Source organism: Protopterus annectens, chromosome 3.part1, assembly GCF_019279795.1.
Source record: "Protopterus annectens isolate FY-2018-M chromosome 3.part1, PAN1.0, whole genome shotgun sequence".
NCBI lineage: Eukaryota > Metazoa > Chordata > Ceratodontiformes > Protopteridae > Protopterus > Protopterus annectens.
In genome coordinates this window covers 1,585,350,805-1,585,369,591 of record NC_056732.1, presented here as the reverse complement: position 1 = coordinate 1,585,369,591, position 18,787 = coordinate 1,585,350,805, and positions in this window count along the sequence as shown.

The window sequence follows — 18,787 nt, the reverse complement described above, 5'->3', positions numbered from 1 at the left end:
TCAAACCCTATGAATCGAAAATTTAAAACATCGAACATTCAGAACAGCAAATTTTTTCATAGGGAAAAAAATTGCTGTTCCAAAACACATACACACAGCACAAGCACACCAAACAAACATCAATCCACACACATACACCTAAACTCTTACACCTAACCCTACACTAAACTATACATACACCACTAACTATCCACTTAACCCAAACCCTAACCCTAAGGTCCATCACTATCACACAGTCACCTCACCCGTGCCTTAACCCTAACTCACCTACCCCGCCCTAACCCTGATGTCCACACAATCGCACACTTGTCTGACCCGCGCCCTAACCCTAACTCACCTAACCCACCCTAACCCTCACGTCCACACAATCATACACTTACCTGAACCCGATCCATAACTTTCTACCACAGCGCTGAAAATACCAAAGCAACAGAAATGGACAACCGAATTCCTTCCCTAGGAAGAAATTTGGTTTTCTATTTCTTCGATATTTTCAGCGTTCGCTGAAAACGGGTTGATATTAGAACACTCTAAATTTTGAACGTTCAGTGTTCTAATATAGACCCTACTGATTTTGCCTTCCTTAGAGAGTTTGGCATAAATGAGTAGTACCATGCAAATGAAAAGGTGTATTTGTAATTTTTTTTAAAGGAACAAAGACCATCCATAGATTGTGAAGTTACTACACAGACCTAAAATAGGGTTTTAAATGAAGATTTGTTGTAAGAACTGATGCCTAAAACAGTCTCAGAGGCAAAAAACACACTTTTTTTTTATTTAGTCATGATAAACCATGGTTTACTAATTAGCTCTTATACAAACAGAAATAGCAACACCTTTCACTCAGTTATCATTTTACTGTGATTGTTTAATCTTTTTCCCTCTTTTTTTTTACTTTTTTATTTCATGATCTCTTATACTGCTGTGCATTAGCTTCCATGCTGTGTGTGTTTTAGTTGTGTTTGGGGGGAATAACATTCAGTGATTCTCTGGTGGTTAGTAAGCATTGTGGGATCAAATAGATTTGGCTTTCTGTCAAATTATTGATCCTTATTTTTCTGTTCTTTGGCAGATCAGATTCACATGCTTGCATGCTATTTTTAGCAAGCTTTATATCTGAAAATTTAGAAGAGAAGAAGAAAGCCATGAGCCACTAATGTGCTTTAGCTTATAGATGCTTGTAAACCCTCAGTATGACTTTACCTACTGTGTCAATCTGAGAAAATCACTTAACCAGCCAATGCTCCCTGGACACCCCAGAAATTAGACAGCCATGGGTCTTGGGGTATACTAGGGTACAAAGAAATTAAATCTTTTATATCTCTGAACTTCATTGGGCGGCCACAGTGGTGCAGTGGTTAGCATTGCCACCTCACAGCAAGAGGTTCTCCGGTTTGATCCTCGGCTGGGGTGCCTTCTGTGCGGAGTCTGCATGTCCTCCCTGTGGTCGCGTGGGTTTCCTCCAGGTGCTCCGGTTTCCTCCCACATCCCAAAGACATGCTGCAGGTGGATTGGACACTCTAAATTGGCCCTAGGTGTGCGTGTGAGTGTGCCTTCTGTGGAAGGTTGGGCGCCGGGCTGGCAACTCGACACCGTAAAACTCCACTGCCATTCAATGTGCGGACAAGGTGATCCGCTGTGGCGACCCCTAACCGGGAAAAGCCGAAAGAAGAAGAAGAAGATATCTCTGAACTTCATTATTTATTGATCAAAGCATTAAATTTCAGTTTTGCTCCCCCGCCTCCTCCACTCAACAAAGACCTGCCTGGGCATGTCTGTTTCTCAGCAAAGGTGAACAACACTTCTTACCACATTCTGTCCTATAAAAGTAACACCAGAAAGGAGATGTTTTTACTTTTATCAGCACTAACCCAATTAAAAACAAAGAGCAAAAAGCACAGGGATGCACATAAACAATTGTCAAAGTATGATTTATGGTATTATCACTTTTCCTCACACACGCAAATAAGCACAAACTGCAGCCAACTTCTTTTAATAGCAAATAATAAACCAGTAATAAAACCATAAGTTATCACCATCACAAAATGGTGTTACATTCCCTTCTTTGACATGGGTAGAAGAATACTATTACTGTACTTACTGTTACGTCAGCCGTTACACTGAAAATATCATTTTCACAAATCTCACCGTATTAAGACACATTTTAAATTACCTTGTGAGGATTGGTGATTTGTCTTGGCTCTACAAATAAACACATCTGCACAAAGCCAAAAACATCAAAATTTTCAACGGTTAAAATAAATAAGTAGGATACACATACATTGGGCTCAAATACAACATAAAAACAATTAACAAATCATGTTACTATAATTATTTATTAACCTCATTCCCTGAATTGAAGACCCCAGACCCCATTATCCTCTAGTCAGCTTGCTGCCCTTGGCCAAAAAAAGGCTATTAAAAAAGGCTAAAAGCTGCATTAAACCAGGTCTCTACTAGTTATCAGCTGCTTTCACCTTACTATACTACTATGGGTGCAAGTGGTGGTATGAAATGGAATAATCCAAATGGCTGCCACCCCTTGCAATGCGTGGAGAATTGCCTTACTGTGGTTACTTGTATTTACAGCTGATTTTCTCCGAAAAGTAAAATATAACATCATGTAATTCCAAACTGAAAAGTAAGCTCAAAAAATACCTGAAAAAGTTCAGGTATTTTTCAACTTATTTTTTAAAAGTGGAGCTACAATATGGCTGTAAAGGCAGATGCATTTGTGGAAGGGACTCGGGTGTAACTGCATACAATTACTACCATCTCAGCGAGCTTGAATGTAAGCACAGAGGTGCTGTGAGATGGTAGTCAGGGTTAATGAGTTAATTACAGACAAAACTGTGTATATCGTCAAATATTAAAGTTTGTGCTTCCTAATAAGAACATAAATTCTAAGTCGATAGCCACACAGATGGGCTAGAGTTAACCAAAAGAAAAGGTGAGTCCTGTTGTGATGCATGGTAGACCCTGTGCTATTAGTAAGTTCCATTTTATTTTGTCCATCTTGTAGCTTTCCCAGCTGAGAAAACACTTGAATGCCTTTAGTAAACACTTTCTCCATGACATTTCTCTTTATCAAATTGTCTTCTAGTGACATGCAAACCAAACTGCTAAGGGTACCTTGTTTACCAGAAAAAAAAGCCTTATAATATTCAATATTCTTTTTCATTTACATGTTTTAAATAAACTTGTTACTGGGTAATGCTCAGAGTCTTAACCCAGTCATTTCCCTATGCAATAATTGAAAAACACTGATTTTTCTTTTGTTATACTGTCTTAACTACACCTTTCCTCTCTCCCCCACTTCTGCCCCCACCTTTTTTACATTGTAGTGCATACATTTCTTAAAACTGAAGAAAAAGAGAAAGGAGAAAAAGAAAAAAAAAACTGCTTATATTAGTATCCCCACTGCATTTCAAAAAAAATAAATAAATAGAAAACTTTACTTCAAGTCTAATTTGTTTTGTCTTGTCTTTAAAGCTAAGCTTTAAAGACAATTCTTCATTGGTGACTCCATAGTCAGACACACTGACGTCCCGCTCACCAGACTGAGTAAGGAGAAGGTCACAGTAAGCTGCCTGTCGAGCGCTAGAATCCGCCACATAACGCAAGCACTCAGTTCTCTCAACAGCAGGTACAAATACGACTCAGCCATTGTCCACGCTGGTGTAAACGACCTGAGACATACCTCCTTGGACTACATGAAAAGAGACATTGAGGAGCTCTCTGATTATGTAGCCCAGGCAGGTATGACCCTGACCTTGAGCAGTATCCTACCTTCACCAAGAATGATGCCACAATACAGAGATAAGATGATCAGCTTTAAAAATTGGCTTAAACTCTGGTGTCATTCAAAGGGGATCCAATGTCTGTCTGCCTGGGATGACATGCTGGACAAGCCACGCTGCTTTGCAAGGGACGGCTTGCACCTGTCACCCTGGGATTCGGATATTGGCAAAGGCTCTTGCCACCCCATAGTGCCTTTTTAGGCAAGGCTCAAATTCTAAACCTACCACCCTAGAACACAAAAAGGAAAAACTAAGGGTAATGCTGCTCAATGCCAGAAGTCTAAATCTCAAAATGCATGCACTCAAGGCCCTTCTCAGTATGGAGAACATCGATGTCTGTGCAGTGACAGAAACCTGGTTCAAGGCTCCTGAGAGCACCCCAGCACTATCAGGTTTTACCTCTTATCATGCGTTCCGCCCCAAAATCCGGACAATACCAAGAAAGGAGGGGGGGGGTATCCATATTCATCAAGGACACCCACACCTCAAGACTGGTGGCAACGCACGATGCATCGGAGACCATCCAGGTGCAATTAACCATAGGCAAGACTGCTCTGCAAATTGTAGCATGTTACAGGCCACCCTCACAAACTCAGGAACCTCACATGGCCTTCCTGAAAACACTAGAGGATAAATGTATCACCAAACACCATCATACTAGGTGACTTCAATTACCCTAATATAGACTGGGAACACTACTCAAGCCCAAACACCCTAGCCCAAAAGTTCCTGGAATTCATAAACTCAAATGCCATGGAACAACTAGTCACCATCCCCACAAGAGGAGAAAACATACTTGATCTCATCATCACGAACATGGGAGCACAATGTTCAACACCGGAAGTATACCCCTCACTGGTGAGATCAGATCACAAACTAATCTCGCTGGAGGTCCTCATCCCACCCCCACCTGAAATAAAAAGACCACAGTAAAGAACTTCTCGAAGCCGACTTCACACTTCTAAAGACTAGTGTGGTCTCCTTTAAGGCCCCGAGCGCGGAAAACAGTACTCAAGCCGCTGAATCACTTACAAATGCCTTCTACCAGCACCTGCAGGACTGCATGGATAAGGCAATCCCAAGCAAAACAAAGACTCTTTGTACCAAAGGCAAGCGTCCAGTCTGGTGGACCCCAGCCATAAACAAACTCTACAACAAAAGGAGGAAGCTACTACAAGATAGAGCAAAATCCTTAAAAGGTAAGACACCCTTGATCACTATAAGTAAAAAACTAAGAGCTCTCATAAAATCATCCAAAGCAAATTTTGAGAGAAAAATAGCTAAAGACTCAAAAGACAATCATAAGGCCTTCTTTAGCTATGTTAGAAACCTGGGAGGAAACTCCCAGATATGCTCAGAACTAGTTCAAAATGATGTGAAGATTACTGATCCTACAGACATTGCCAACATACTGGCTGACAGGTTCAGTGCAAACTTCTCTCCCCTCCCCAAAAGGAGAGATAGCTATAGCGAGCGATTGCAGCCCCCGAAACATCTCCAACGCCCAAGTGAGCACTGCTCTCTCCAAAGCAAAAAACACAGCATCCATGGGACCTGATGGTGTCCCCGGCTGTGTGCTCCACGAACTCAATGAGGAATTAAACCCACAGCTAGGACAGCTGTTTAATCATAGTCTTACCTCTGGATACGCATTCCAGGAGTGGCGCACTGCAACTGTGGACCCACTTCACAAAGGCGGTGCCTCCACCGACCCTGGAAATTACCGGCCCATTAGCTTGACAAGCCTTATCTGCAAAGCCATGGAGAGGATCATAATGGACCTCATAAATAAAGACATAGGAATTTGCAGACTTTGGATCCATCCCAGTTTGGCTTTGTCAAAGGCAGATCATGCCTTCTAAACTTGGTTGACTTTTTCAAACAGTCACCAAAGCCATTGATGAGGGAAAGGCAGTCCATACAGCCTACCTCGATCTGGCGAAGGCCTTCGATACAATACCCCACTCGGGTATCATTGAAAAACTCATCAGCTTAAATATTAACCCATATATCACAAGATGGGTTGCAAACTGGCTGAGTGACAGAACCCACAGGGTCAGAGTTGCTGGCGCCATGTCAGACTCAAAGCCTGTCACAAGTGGTGTACCACAGGGCTCAGTCCTGGGCCCACTCTTGTTTGGCATCTACTTTTCCGAAGTACAAGCAAACACAGGAGGGTTATGGCTGACAAAGTTTGCAGATGACTGCAAACTGGGCCATAGTAGAAAACACATCTGACACAGATATCCTTCAGAAGGGTCTCACAGAAACGGATAACTGGTGCCAGAGCCATGGCCTAAAGTTAAATGCCAAAAATGCATAGTCATACCCTTCGGGAAAAACAAGGTTACCCCTAGCTACCAAATAGGTGGCAATCCACTGAGCACAGAAGAAGTTATCAGGGACCTGGGGACCCAGGTTGATAGTAGTCTGTCATTCGACACCCATGTAGCTAAAGTAGTTAGGAAGACCTTCTACATTGCCCACCTTATCATGAAGGGATTCTCATCTAGATCAAGGGAGGTCATAGTCTCCCTATACTCATCACTCATCAGACCAATGATTGAGTACAATGCCCCATTCGGAATGTATCTAACCCGACACTTGCAGCAGCTGGAGAGGCCACAAAAGTTCCTCACCAAAAGGATAAAGGGTCTCAAACATCTGTCCTATGCTGCCCGACTGAAAGAACTCCAGCTCTATTCAGTCGCTTACCGCTTGCTCAGAGGTGACCTTTGCCTAACATACAAGGCCATGTCAAACCCAGAGTTGATGAATATGCTTCACCTCAAAAAATCTAGATCCGTCAGAGCCACAAGGGCGGGAGACTTAAACCTCGACACGGCTATTAATAGGACGTGCTGGAGGGATAGATTCATCACCCAAAGACTCCCTATGCTGTGGAATAAAATCCCGGTATATGTGAGGCAGAGCACCTCGCTGGCCTTGTTCAAGAGAAATCTTGACCAATGGATGGGAGATCGCAGATATACCCCAGGGATTACCTCAGTGTCACTGCTTGACAGAGGCACAGCAAAATAATGGGTATAGTTCCCCATACTAAAGGGGTGGCGTAAGCCACAAAACTATGGGCTAGGCTTGTAAATGCCCTCGGGCATATAGCCTAGTATGAACCTATGAACCTATAAGGGGGTTGTTCTGTTTAAGGGCTTTCAAAAAAAAGTTATACAAGATGTATTGGATGGTGCAGCGGTAGCATTGTCACCTCACAGCAAGAGGTTCTCCCATTCAATTCTTGACTGGGGTGCCTTCTGTGCAGAGTCTGCATGTCCTTCCTCCATTCGTGTGGGTTTCCTCTGAGTGCTCCAGTTTTCTCCCACTTTACAAAGACATGCATCTGGAGCATTTTTCCCCAGGCCTCTGCTGAAAATTGGCTTTGTTCCAAGTTGGACTTTCCCAGTAAATAAATGTTAAATAAATAAATAAAGCCTGCGCAGATGGGAAAACCCCTGATTGCTTTCAGAGAACATTATGTCCTAGCCCAATTCTCTTTTCTTTTTAAATTTCTTTTTCCTCAGCCAATCCCCTTCCACCAGACTGTCTCCAGTTTCTATTTATCAGATTGTCTCCATGGAGACATGAGAACCAGACAGACAGTTTTTCTTTATCAGACAGTTTCCATGGAAACGAGGACCAGCTGCAGAATTGCTAATAAGTATACATGCACTTGCTAGAAAAAAAAGCTCATAATATTCAATATTCTCTTTCATTTACTTGCTCTCTCTTAAAACTAATCTAAGCTCTGTAATAGTCATTTCCCCATGCAGAAATAAAAAAAAGCACATTTTAACTTTGTCATGCCTTTTTAACCAGGATTTTTTTTTTTTTTTACATTGCATTGCCTACATCTCTCACAACTGTACAAGAAAAAAGACAGAAGAGGGGAGAAAAAAGAAAAACAGCAGGACCTGTGTGCAATCTCCATTACACTTAGAAATAGCATGCAAAGAAAATCATACATCACAAAACAGAGTCAAAGTAAACTTTATTGTCATACAGATCAACACAGAGTAAAAAGTTTGTATCACTGCATGAAATTTCGATATTCAGGCTCGAACCATAAGAATTACAGTTTACAGAAGGAAGACAGATTAAAAACAGAAATCGACATAAGATACTAAAAATGAATACAGAAAAAATGAAAGCTTTTTACAGCAGAAACAAAAACAAATACAACAGGAACAGGTAGTAGAAATATAAGGATATATAACAAACAGTGCTATAAATAAACAGGCACACACGTAAAAAAACTTACCCACCAGCAGTATATGCCATAAACCTACAGTTTACAGTTTTCAAAGTGCAGATAGAGATGTGTCAACTGAGCTATGTAGAGAGTTGTGTAAACAGCAATTACATACTGCACATAAATAATGTTTTACCCATTTAGCTGGTTAGGCTATGGGTTTGCTGTTCAGCAGTCTGATAGCCTGTGGGAAGATGCTGCTATGGAATCTGGATGTCCTGCATCTAATGCTTCTGCAGCATTTCCTTGTTGGTAGGAGTTTGAACAGTCCATAAGCCAGATGGTGTATATCCCTCAATAGTTTTCGGACTCTACCATAGCATCTGTTTGAATATATGTCCTGTAGGGATTGAAGGTTGCAGCCAATGATTTCTGTGGCCTAACAATCTTATTTAGTCCCTTCTGATCAGCTTGAGAGCAATTTCCATACCAGATAATGATGTTTGTCAGTACGCTCTCAATCATGGCTCTGTAGAAGGTAAGACCCACAGAGGGATGTTAGCTCTGCAAAGTCTCCTAAGGAAGTGGGGACGTTGTTGGGCTTTCTTTATAAGGTAGGAAATGTTTGTGGCCCACTTAAGTCTTGAGAGATATGTACCCTTAGGAATTTGGTGCGATTTACTCTCCCACTGTGGCACCACTGATGGCAAAATGATGAATTAAAAAAATGCTTATAACTGCAAGGATGACATGGGTTTGTGGATTATTTTCCTTCCTAAAATTGGTAGTGATTTCCTTGGGTTTCCCAACATTTAGTGCTAAGTTGTTGTCAATGCACCAATGAACAAATTGGTTCACCTCCTCCCTGTAGGCCCCCTCATCTTCCTTCTTGAGAAGGCTGATTACTGTGGTGTCATCTGCAAATCTGATGATTCTGTTTGACTGATGCATAGCTGTGCAGTCATATTTTAGAATTGTGAAAAGAAATGGATGGAGTATGCAACCTAGTGGGATCCTGGCGTTAAGGGTGATGCTGTTTGAGTGGTGTTTTCCAGTTCAAACTATTTGTGGCCTTTCAGACAGGAAGTCAAGGATCCAGTTGCATATTTTGTTTTCTATGCCTAGATTACTCAGCTTAGACATCAGCTGCTGTGGAATTATTGCACTGAAGGCAGAGCAGAAGTCTTCGAACAGCATGCGTACATAACAGTCCTTATTTTCCAGGCAGTCCAAGGTGTGATGAAGTGTTAAGGCTGTGGCATCCGCAGTAGAATGATTTGGCCTATATGCAAATTGTAAAAGATCAAATGCAGCAGGTAGGCAGGATGTTATATAATCCTTGACCATTTTTCGAAACACTTCATCAGTACTGAGGTAAGTGCAATTAAGTGGTAATCATTTAATGATGCTGGAGATGGTTTACTGGGCAGAGGCATGATGTTGGTGGTCTTGAAACATTTGGGCACTTTTTTCTGGATGAGAGATATATTGAAAATGTCTGTGAAGACTGGCGCTAGCTGATCAGCACAGTTTTTATGTAACCTCCCTGGGATCACATCCAGACCAGCTGCTTTGCCTGGGTGAACCCTATGCAGGTTCCTGCATATCTCTTCCAAGAGGAGGCATAGTGATATGGCATCTGCGTTGGTGGGTAGTCTCTTTGGTAAGGTTCTATTTGATTCCTCAAATCTACTGAAGTAGATAATTTAGCTTGTTTAAAAAGTCTGGGTTATCACAATGCGTGGATGTTGGCTTATAGTCTGATGTTTTGGATCCCTCTCCACAGCTGCCTGGGACCTTTCTGGTCAGTGAGGTGTCTCTGTATTTTCAACCTGTAGGCCCATTTTGCTACTCTCACAGCTTTGCTCAAGTTGGCTCTGGGCTTTTTCAAAGCATCTCTGCCTCCAGCCTTAAAGGCAGAATTACATACTCTCAGTAATTTGTATACCTCACTGGTGAGCCAAGGTTTTTGGTTGGGTCTGATGGTTTCATCTTTCAGGGTGGTGACTTCTTCAACACATTTTTAATTTATCCCACAACTGTTTCAGTATACTCATTCAAATGAATACATTGATTTGTGGTGGCAGCCTCTTTAAATAGATTCCAGTCAGTGCATTCAAAGCAGTCTTGCAGAGATGAGACAGCTGTTTCAGGCCAGATCCTTATTTGCTTCTTGAAGGGTTTTTTCCCTTACTATCATTGGTTTGTAGGCAGGGATAAGCAGGATGGAAATGTGATCCAAGCTACCAAGATGGGGGTGGGGGACTGCTTTGAATGCTTGTTTGAAAAATGCAGTACCATTAAGAAAAGAAAATGTTTTCTTTACCAACAGTTAGCTTTCTCCCCTCTCTTCCTTTCCACAAAGCATTTTTCCGAACATTAATGACATGAAATACAGCATATACTTTAGAGTCCTCCACAACCCCAAGAAATTTTGAAAAAGTACAATATTTCCAGATTTTCTTGTTCTATTATATTTCACAAATATAATTATTGCACTGTAATCCCACAATGAGTTACTGGTTTTGTTACTGTTCTTCTCCATCACCCAAATCCTGTCTATGCTTAATTTCCGGTGTACTCTCAATTCTTCTAGTCAATTCTCATGCTCCCTTCCTTCTCTCCAACATTTTCTTGTGAAATACTGAAAAAGGTTTCACAGGTACAGTCTCTCTCTGCTCTTTCTTACCATAAGAACAAGAAGCAAAATCTCCTTCTGTTTCACAGCTCATTTTTTATTGGACAAACTTTTGTATTTCCTCCTTAGCATGGACTTCATCAAAAAATTATTTTGTCCCTCCAAGGAAGAATACTTTAAAAAGACAGTTGGATACAGCAGTTTGAATCTCACACCTGCGTCTCGACATTCCCTGAATAGTGGAATGATTTACACCTCGTCTGCCTGGGGTATAGTGAGTAATTCTCCACAAACACTCTGCTGACTCCCACTTTTAGTATTTTGTCCTTCTGCCACAGTTTTGTCAGAATCGACTTCTGGTGGCAGGATTGCGTCTTTACTATTAGAGGTCTAGATTGCCTTCTTATAGCTAGGTTTGGAACATACACACAATGTGCCCTTTCAACTAACAACTCCTGTTGTGGGATACCAGTCCAGATGCTTATTTGTACTTTCATAAAATTAATACAGTCTCTTCCTTCCAGCTTCTCTGGTATAGCTGAAAAATCTCCGGTTTTCCCTATGTGCTCTGTCCTCTAATTCTATTATTTTTCAAAACATCTCTTTCTAATCAGTCTCATATTCAGCCAGGCTTTTCTTCATTTCCACTTCTGATTTATGCAGCTTTATTATCTCATCTGAATATCTATTTAAAGCTTCTCCCATTTTTTCCAGCCTTTTGTTGTTTGTGTTGATATACTCCATTATTTAGTTTAACCATTTCTGTATGCAACTGTCTTATATAATCTTGTAGGTTATTGGAAGTGATGTCTGAAGGTTGCATTGTTTTTTGCTGAACAGCTGCAGAACTTTCCCCAGTCAGTGTTTCTTCCTCACTTTTTGTAGCTGATTTTTTCCATGTCTTCTGTATTTCTTTATTCTTGGCATCCAGGCAGTGGACTTATTTGCCAGTTACTGAAATTTACCCATAAATACAAGCCTACTGGCCTTCTCTCCCAAGTTTCTGTTTTCACACTGGAAGAGCTAGAAAGAAGCTGTTACTCAGTGTGCAGCCATCTTGGAAGTAAAGGTTTTTATATTGTTTGTTATTCCATACACAAGTTCAGGTCTAACATAATTAACAATGACTTCATTTAATTTCCTATATTTTATATATTTTTTATACAAGCTACAGTTCTTTAACTATCATTAACTAATTGGTTGATATGATTAGAAAAAAACTGAAAGCTGGATCTACCCACATACTCAGGTGCTTAAATGAATGTACAGTTTCAAATAACTTTGTGCTGTATTAAATATTAACCTTTCAATTTATGTCTCTCAAATCTTATACATTTCTTTTTATTTCCAGTTTGTTAACCGGGAAAGTCCAGTGGGCCAGTATGAGCCCTTTTTCAATGGAGGCCTGGGGAGAAAAGCTCCATGCACATACATATAGAAACAATACAAGTAACAATCACATCAAAATGAATACAGGCTAATACAGAAATAAGTCAGTAGAAGTTATAACAAACAATTTCACAATACCATCAATGAATCACATCAAATTAATGCAGGATATTACAGAAATAAAAGTCAGCAGAAGTTATTACAAACACAAAAAAATAAAATTGTATAGTATGCCAAAGTTATAGGTTTATGGTGCATTAAGATTTCTGGGAGGTAGATAACCTGTAATATTTAAAGTGAAAAAAGAAAAGAGGGAGAGTAGGAAGTTTTAGGAGTCAGGAGAAGGAGGGAGAATAGGATGTCTGAGTGGAAGGTAACATTTTGAGAAGGTATATTTGGCAGCAGTGGAAGTATAGCATAGAAATTAGGAGGGGTGGAAGCAAGAGCATTCCCATTTAGAAGAGATATAAGAGTGGAGTAAGGTCTTAAAAGTAGAGAGGTTCTGGGTAGTTCGAATATGGGAGGAAGTGAGTTCCATTTTCGTATTAGGGAGAAAGCCATATTTATCAGCATATTATTCTCCTGTGCTCAAATGGTCAATTTAGTCAAGTTCTTTTGCAGACATACCCTATCTGTAAACACATGTATAAGTTTATCCAATTTCAGGTCATTTGCATACAGACTGTAGCACACCTCAGATGAAAAAAAAAGTCTGAAAAATACAACCTAAACAAGTATGAGCCTAGGAAAGAGCCTTGGGGAACACCATGACTGTAGCTAAGAATTTCACTTGTCCAATTGCTGTATGACACATTATGTTTTATTTGTAAGCCATGTAGCTATCAATCTTATTAAGAATGCATCAATACCTAGTTGTTCTAATTTATTGATCAGTGTTTTTTGTATGACACACTCAAATGCTGAAGTTAAATCTTTATTAATTACATCACAGCACAAATTTTCATTCATAGCTATATTGGTATAGACCATCATGTTATAGGTGGTAATACATCTATTTTCAACATATACATGCCAATATATGGTTTCAAGTCCCAACCTTTCCAATTCTGAGAATAACTTATCCAATATTACCTTCTCCATTATTTTTCTACAACATGAAAGTAGCCTTAGGGTTCTTTATGGCTCTGGGTTTGTTTTACTTCCCTTTCCATTAAATACAGGTTTAATAAGTGCACATCTCCAATCTTGAGGAATCTCCCCATATTTATATGACCTAGCAAATAACAAATGTAATACTACTGTAAATTCTTGCTGAAATCTTCTCATGTCATTATTAATTCAGTCTCCTCCCTGTGCTTTGTTTGGATCCAGTTTGCATAGATCTTTTTCAGTATAATCTGATTTCAGAGACAACTTATCACCTCGTTTGTGAAGCCAAACTGTTTTGCATAAAATTTTGTAAATATATTTATAACCTGTTGTGTCAGATTAAATTTTAGGATCTACACACAGTTTACCAATTTGTATGTCCTTATGATTTCCACATCTTGCATATGTATGAAATAGTTTCCTGTTATGCTCAATATCTTTATATAAATTTTCTTCATATTTTTATTTTGTTTCACACTATGCCTAATTTGTTTCTCCAGGTTGTTAATTTCAGTTTTCAAAGTTGTAGTTTGACCTCTTTCCATTTCTTGTATTTTTGTCTTTCACCTTACTGGTGTATTTTGTTCTTTTGGAAATAGATCCCCCAACCGTTGTCATATGCTTACACATGTTTTTATCTTTTGCATTCAAACAATTTCTCTTTCAAAGCTTTCCACATTCCTTCTGTAGTTTTTCCACTGAATGCATCACTCCAGTTAGTTCTACATACAAACTGTTTTGCTTCCATATAATCTGTAATCTTGTGTGTGTTGCTTTAGATTTTAGTGTGGCAGAAATATCTAGCAAATTAACATTTATAATCCCTGAGCAGGATATTTTCTCTATTTTACAAGGGTGAATGTCTACATTACTACCTTTGATTTAAGTTGTAAACAGTGTTTTTGTACAAATGTAGGCTTTAAAAATAAGACAAAATGATGAAAGCAGTGAAAATGCTAAGCTTCTTATAACTGCAAAGATATTAGCTTGTTTGTTTTCCACTGGCAAATGCTCAGAGGAGTCCAGATGGCTGTTGCTGAGGGCAGCTGTGCATTCTTTTCTGACTGAAATTTACAGACTCATTGCTGAATACAATTCCTCGGAGACCAGCTGTCTGCAGGTGCAAGCAGTTAATCTTGAGAATTCTGAGTATTCTTTGGTAAGGGAAATGCAAAACTTAAAAGATACACTGGCAAACAGTTAAGTGAAAAAATTAAGTCTGTAATTATGGGAAGTGAATAACAGATAACAGCCTCCCTAGCAGTCTTAACACTTTAATGCAGTTATTAGAACAAGGTAAATTTAATTTTATTTAGACTGTACACTTTTTCTTACAGCTAAAAGTTAATGTTTTCTGAAAGCATACAAGCTGTTTTTCATATCTGGAAAGTTTATGAGATAAGAAAAGAACAGACAGCAATCAGTGTAAGTGGGCAGCACAGGCTGTAGCATGCACTTTAGAATGGGTAACCTGAAATAATGGCTGCAGGTAGAGCTGTCAAATTGAGGCAACTCTTCCCTTCTGGAAGGTTAAACTTCATGTTTTGAAGATGTACATAGTTGTGTACATTTGTTCCAAACTAATCGGCAATGGGGGTATTTTGTATTTATTTATTTTTTTTGTTAGAGTGATTTCATTAAAAGAGAAAGTCTTGAAAAAGGTGACATGGGTTCAAATGGAGATGAGAAAAAACTGTACAAAATATCAGCCTGCCAAACCTAAGTATATGCATGTAACACAAAAGCTGGAAATACACACAAAAAATTGTCATGTATAACAGGCAGGAACAACTGCTTTAACATGATGGTTATGCTTCTGTATTATCCTGAACATGAATAAACTTACAAGGCGAGTTAAAAATGAAAGAGTACTGAATTGGATTAAGAAATGCACAGTGCAAATAGCAATGCAGCAAGAGACATATTTGGAAAGAAATGAGCATGTGAATTTAACAAAAACAGGATTTCAGAATGGATATGCAGCAGAATATAATGGACAGAGGAAAAGGAGAATAATTATACTAATTGCTAGAGGGGCTCCAATGGTGACAGATGAATGAAAAAGACAAAAACGGTAGATTTGTGGTAGTAAAGGATGACTGGCAAGAGGGATGATTGTAATGGCATGTATTTATATTCCACCAAAAACTGCTATTATGGAGCTTAAAAAATGGGGTGAAACAGTTGCTTTTCAGCAGGGAATGTTATTTATAAGTGGGAAGTGAACTTTGATTTGCAATAGTGACACTGTATCAAGGGGATCTAGAAGGGCCAATATAAATAAAGAGGGTACATTTCTAAAGAAATTTATGAAAATCTTAGGTATAGAAGATGAGAATGCAGTAGTAAGTAGTAGAACTCTGGGAAATAATGTCGAAGTACAATAACCTGGCTAGATGAGACAGAAATTATACTTCACAGGAGTATGTGCATTTAATTGAAAGCTCTGACACATCCAATAACTATTTCTGATCATGCACCAATAAAAACAAAGATGAAAACGGTAATACAACAGAAATAAGACAGTGATGCTTTCCCACCTACCTGTTAAAGAGAGCAATTTAAGGAAGGGGCTGAGGAAATTATTCGAGAGTTATTACGGAACATAGAAATATCATCAGAAGTTATAGCTAGTGACTGGGAAAGCATGAAAATGGAGTTTAAAAATAGGGTTGCAATAAGAAAATGAGGTCCAAAACCTACTTACCTCAAACCTGTATTCATCGACACAGAAACAGCGAAATTCACTTCCAAGAACAATGAAAACTTTCCTAGGATAAGGAAGCATTTGGCCAACACCATAACTTTGCCCTTTGACCTCACACACACACATATATATATATATATATATATATACACATATACAAACACACACATACATTTATATATACATACATTATACACACACACATACATACATATAGTTAGGGTGTGGGGCAAAGCCCCCCCCACTTTGGTGGGTTTGATTTAGTGCAGTGTGTGTTGTGGTGTTGCAGTGGCCAAGTGATTACTTACCCTAGTAAAATGTTCAATGTTTGCTGAAGTGTGTTTTGCTGTTTCACTATCAATTAATACAGGTTTGAGGTAAGTAGATTTTGATTACCTAATATAGACCCAAGAAACAGATGTGGTTAAGAAGTAATAATAACTTAGAGGGCCTGACAAAGGTTAAAGTACTGCAGAATAAAGGGAATCTCACAGAACAAAGGGAGGAGCAAATGCAGAGTACTAAAGAGAAAATAAGGGGGTATCTGGATAATATGCAAGAGTTTAAAAAGATTGCAGTTAAGCAACTACTTTTTGAGAAATCCAGAGCACAAAACACAACAACTTAGGCAACAGAACATTGAAAGGGTTGTCACCAAATTTAGAGAACCTATAACAAGAAAAATAATCAGATATCCTGTAGAGGTTTTAGAGATATTCGAGAAATTTTAAGAAAATTTGAATAAAGCAGACAAATGTGGAAATCAAGAAAGTACACATGGAAATATTTATGTAAAACTTAATTATAGTAAGGTTAGAGGTAGACGAGGCTCAAAACTAACTGTTCAGATAGGAGGTGATGACATAAAACAATAATGTTTACTCTATCCTCTGGAAAGTCTCCAGGAACAGGTAAAGATCTGGAAGATTTTGTTCAACAGTATTTTAAAAGGCGGGGAAGCACCAACATTTTGTAAGAAAGTTGTGGTGGCTGTGTTATCTAAAAATGGAAAAGACCTTTCAGACCCAGCTTCATGCAGACCCATTTCAATTTTAAACCACAATGTACACACTGAGCAGAGTGGAGGAGAGGTGTTGACTACAACTGTTAGCGGAGATAAGTATCCTGTTTTTTCGATTATTTATATTGATTATTGTTTCTAGCAATTTATATATAGCACTTTTTATTGCCTGCTGCACAGTTTTTGAGTGTATTTTTATTTCTATTAACTAATCTGTATGGGTAACTGATTTGTTTGCAGTTAAAAAAGCATTTTGTAGAGTCTCATTGCTCCTTTATCTGTTTAAAAACTTTCATTTTGTGGCTTTCTGTAGTGCTTACTCTCTGTGGGATAATAGCTTTAGTATGTCCTAGTTAAAATTGCTGGCTCTGGGCTTGCTTGTTTATACAGTGATTGTTCAAAGCACATGAACTTGATCTTGAATTAGCTGAAGTCTTTCTTTACCTGGGCTAGATTGTGTTAATTGGCTGCTGGCTAGTGGGGGCTGGTTCTTTTGTGTTCTTGTAAAAAAAAAAAAAAAAAAAAAAAAAAAGTTGTCTTAAGGTTGTATCTTCTGGTATTTGAGCCTTAACTTTGAGAGAGTTTCTGTCTATACAGACTGAGCAGAGTGGAGGAGAGGTATTGACTACAACTGTTAGCTGAGATATAGAAGTATCCTGTTTTTTTCGATTATTTATACTGATTATTGTTTCTAGCAATTTATATATAGCACTTTTTATTGCCTGCTGCAGTTTTTGAGTGTATTTTTATTGCTATTAACTAATCTGCACGGGTAACTGATTTGTTTGCAGTTAAAAAAAAACATTCTGTAGAGTCTCACTGCTCCTTTATCTGTTTAAAAACTTTCATTTTGTGACTTTCTTTAGTGCTTACTCTCTGTAGGATAATAGCTTTATACTTGGTGGCTTTGCAGCTGCCCGCCCCTACTGTAAATCTGATCTGGGACACTCCTCCTAGTCTAGTGTCATTAGCTCATTCTACCTAATACAGAGAGAACATTTGATAAGGCCTTCTGTTTCTCCTTTTCCCTTTAAAAAAAAAAATGTTGCCTGAATCTCCTTGGTTCTGACTGTGCTTCTCAAATATTTTGGAAATATAGAGTATATTTTAGAGCATTTATTATAACTGCATTTGCCTTAATATTGCTACAATTCAAGTGTTCTAGGTTGCACTGCATCTGAAGTGTTTGTGTGCTTTAGCTGCTTTTCTGTATATATAGACTTCTTTGTATATGTAGACTAGCTACTTATTCTGCTGCGTTACTGCCTCAAATCATTTTCAGTTGTGCACTTGCCTTGCTTCATTTAAAAAGTTTTAAATTGCTAATTTTGTTGAGTTTTAATTGCATTTAGTGTTTAGGACTTCACACTCAAGTGTGTTAGCCTTTTCTGTGTTAATTTACTGTATTATTGCATTGTTTAGCCTATTTCAACAACAAAACAATACTATCTTCTTTGATCATTTCCCACCTTTTCTAGCCAGTCCATATCCCAGGCTTCTGTGCTCAGAGCTATCCAGACCTTGCTGTGGTAGTGGAAAGTCGTACTGCTTACCAGTGGGACTGGTGAGCATTGTACTGCCTATCTAATGCTAGAGGAGTGGTTTCCAGCTCTGAAATTGTAATTTTATTAGCCTTTTTGGGCTGATCTCGATCCCTTTCAACTTTCTGGCTTAAAAATGCATGTGTTTGCACATTTTTCACATCGTGCAGCACTGTGAGGCTACAGTTAAGCTATTCCAGGTGCCAGAAAGTCTGCTCTTCAAATTTTCCCTTTGAAATAGCTGGTTTCTCAGTAGTAGCACTAAAATCTGAACCCCTGTGACTAGCACTTGCTCTAGAACCTGCTGGAAAGAACTAGGAAGCCTGAAACTGATTCAAGCACTCAGCTCTCCTTGTCAATAAGGAGAAATTAAT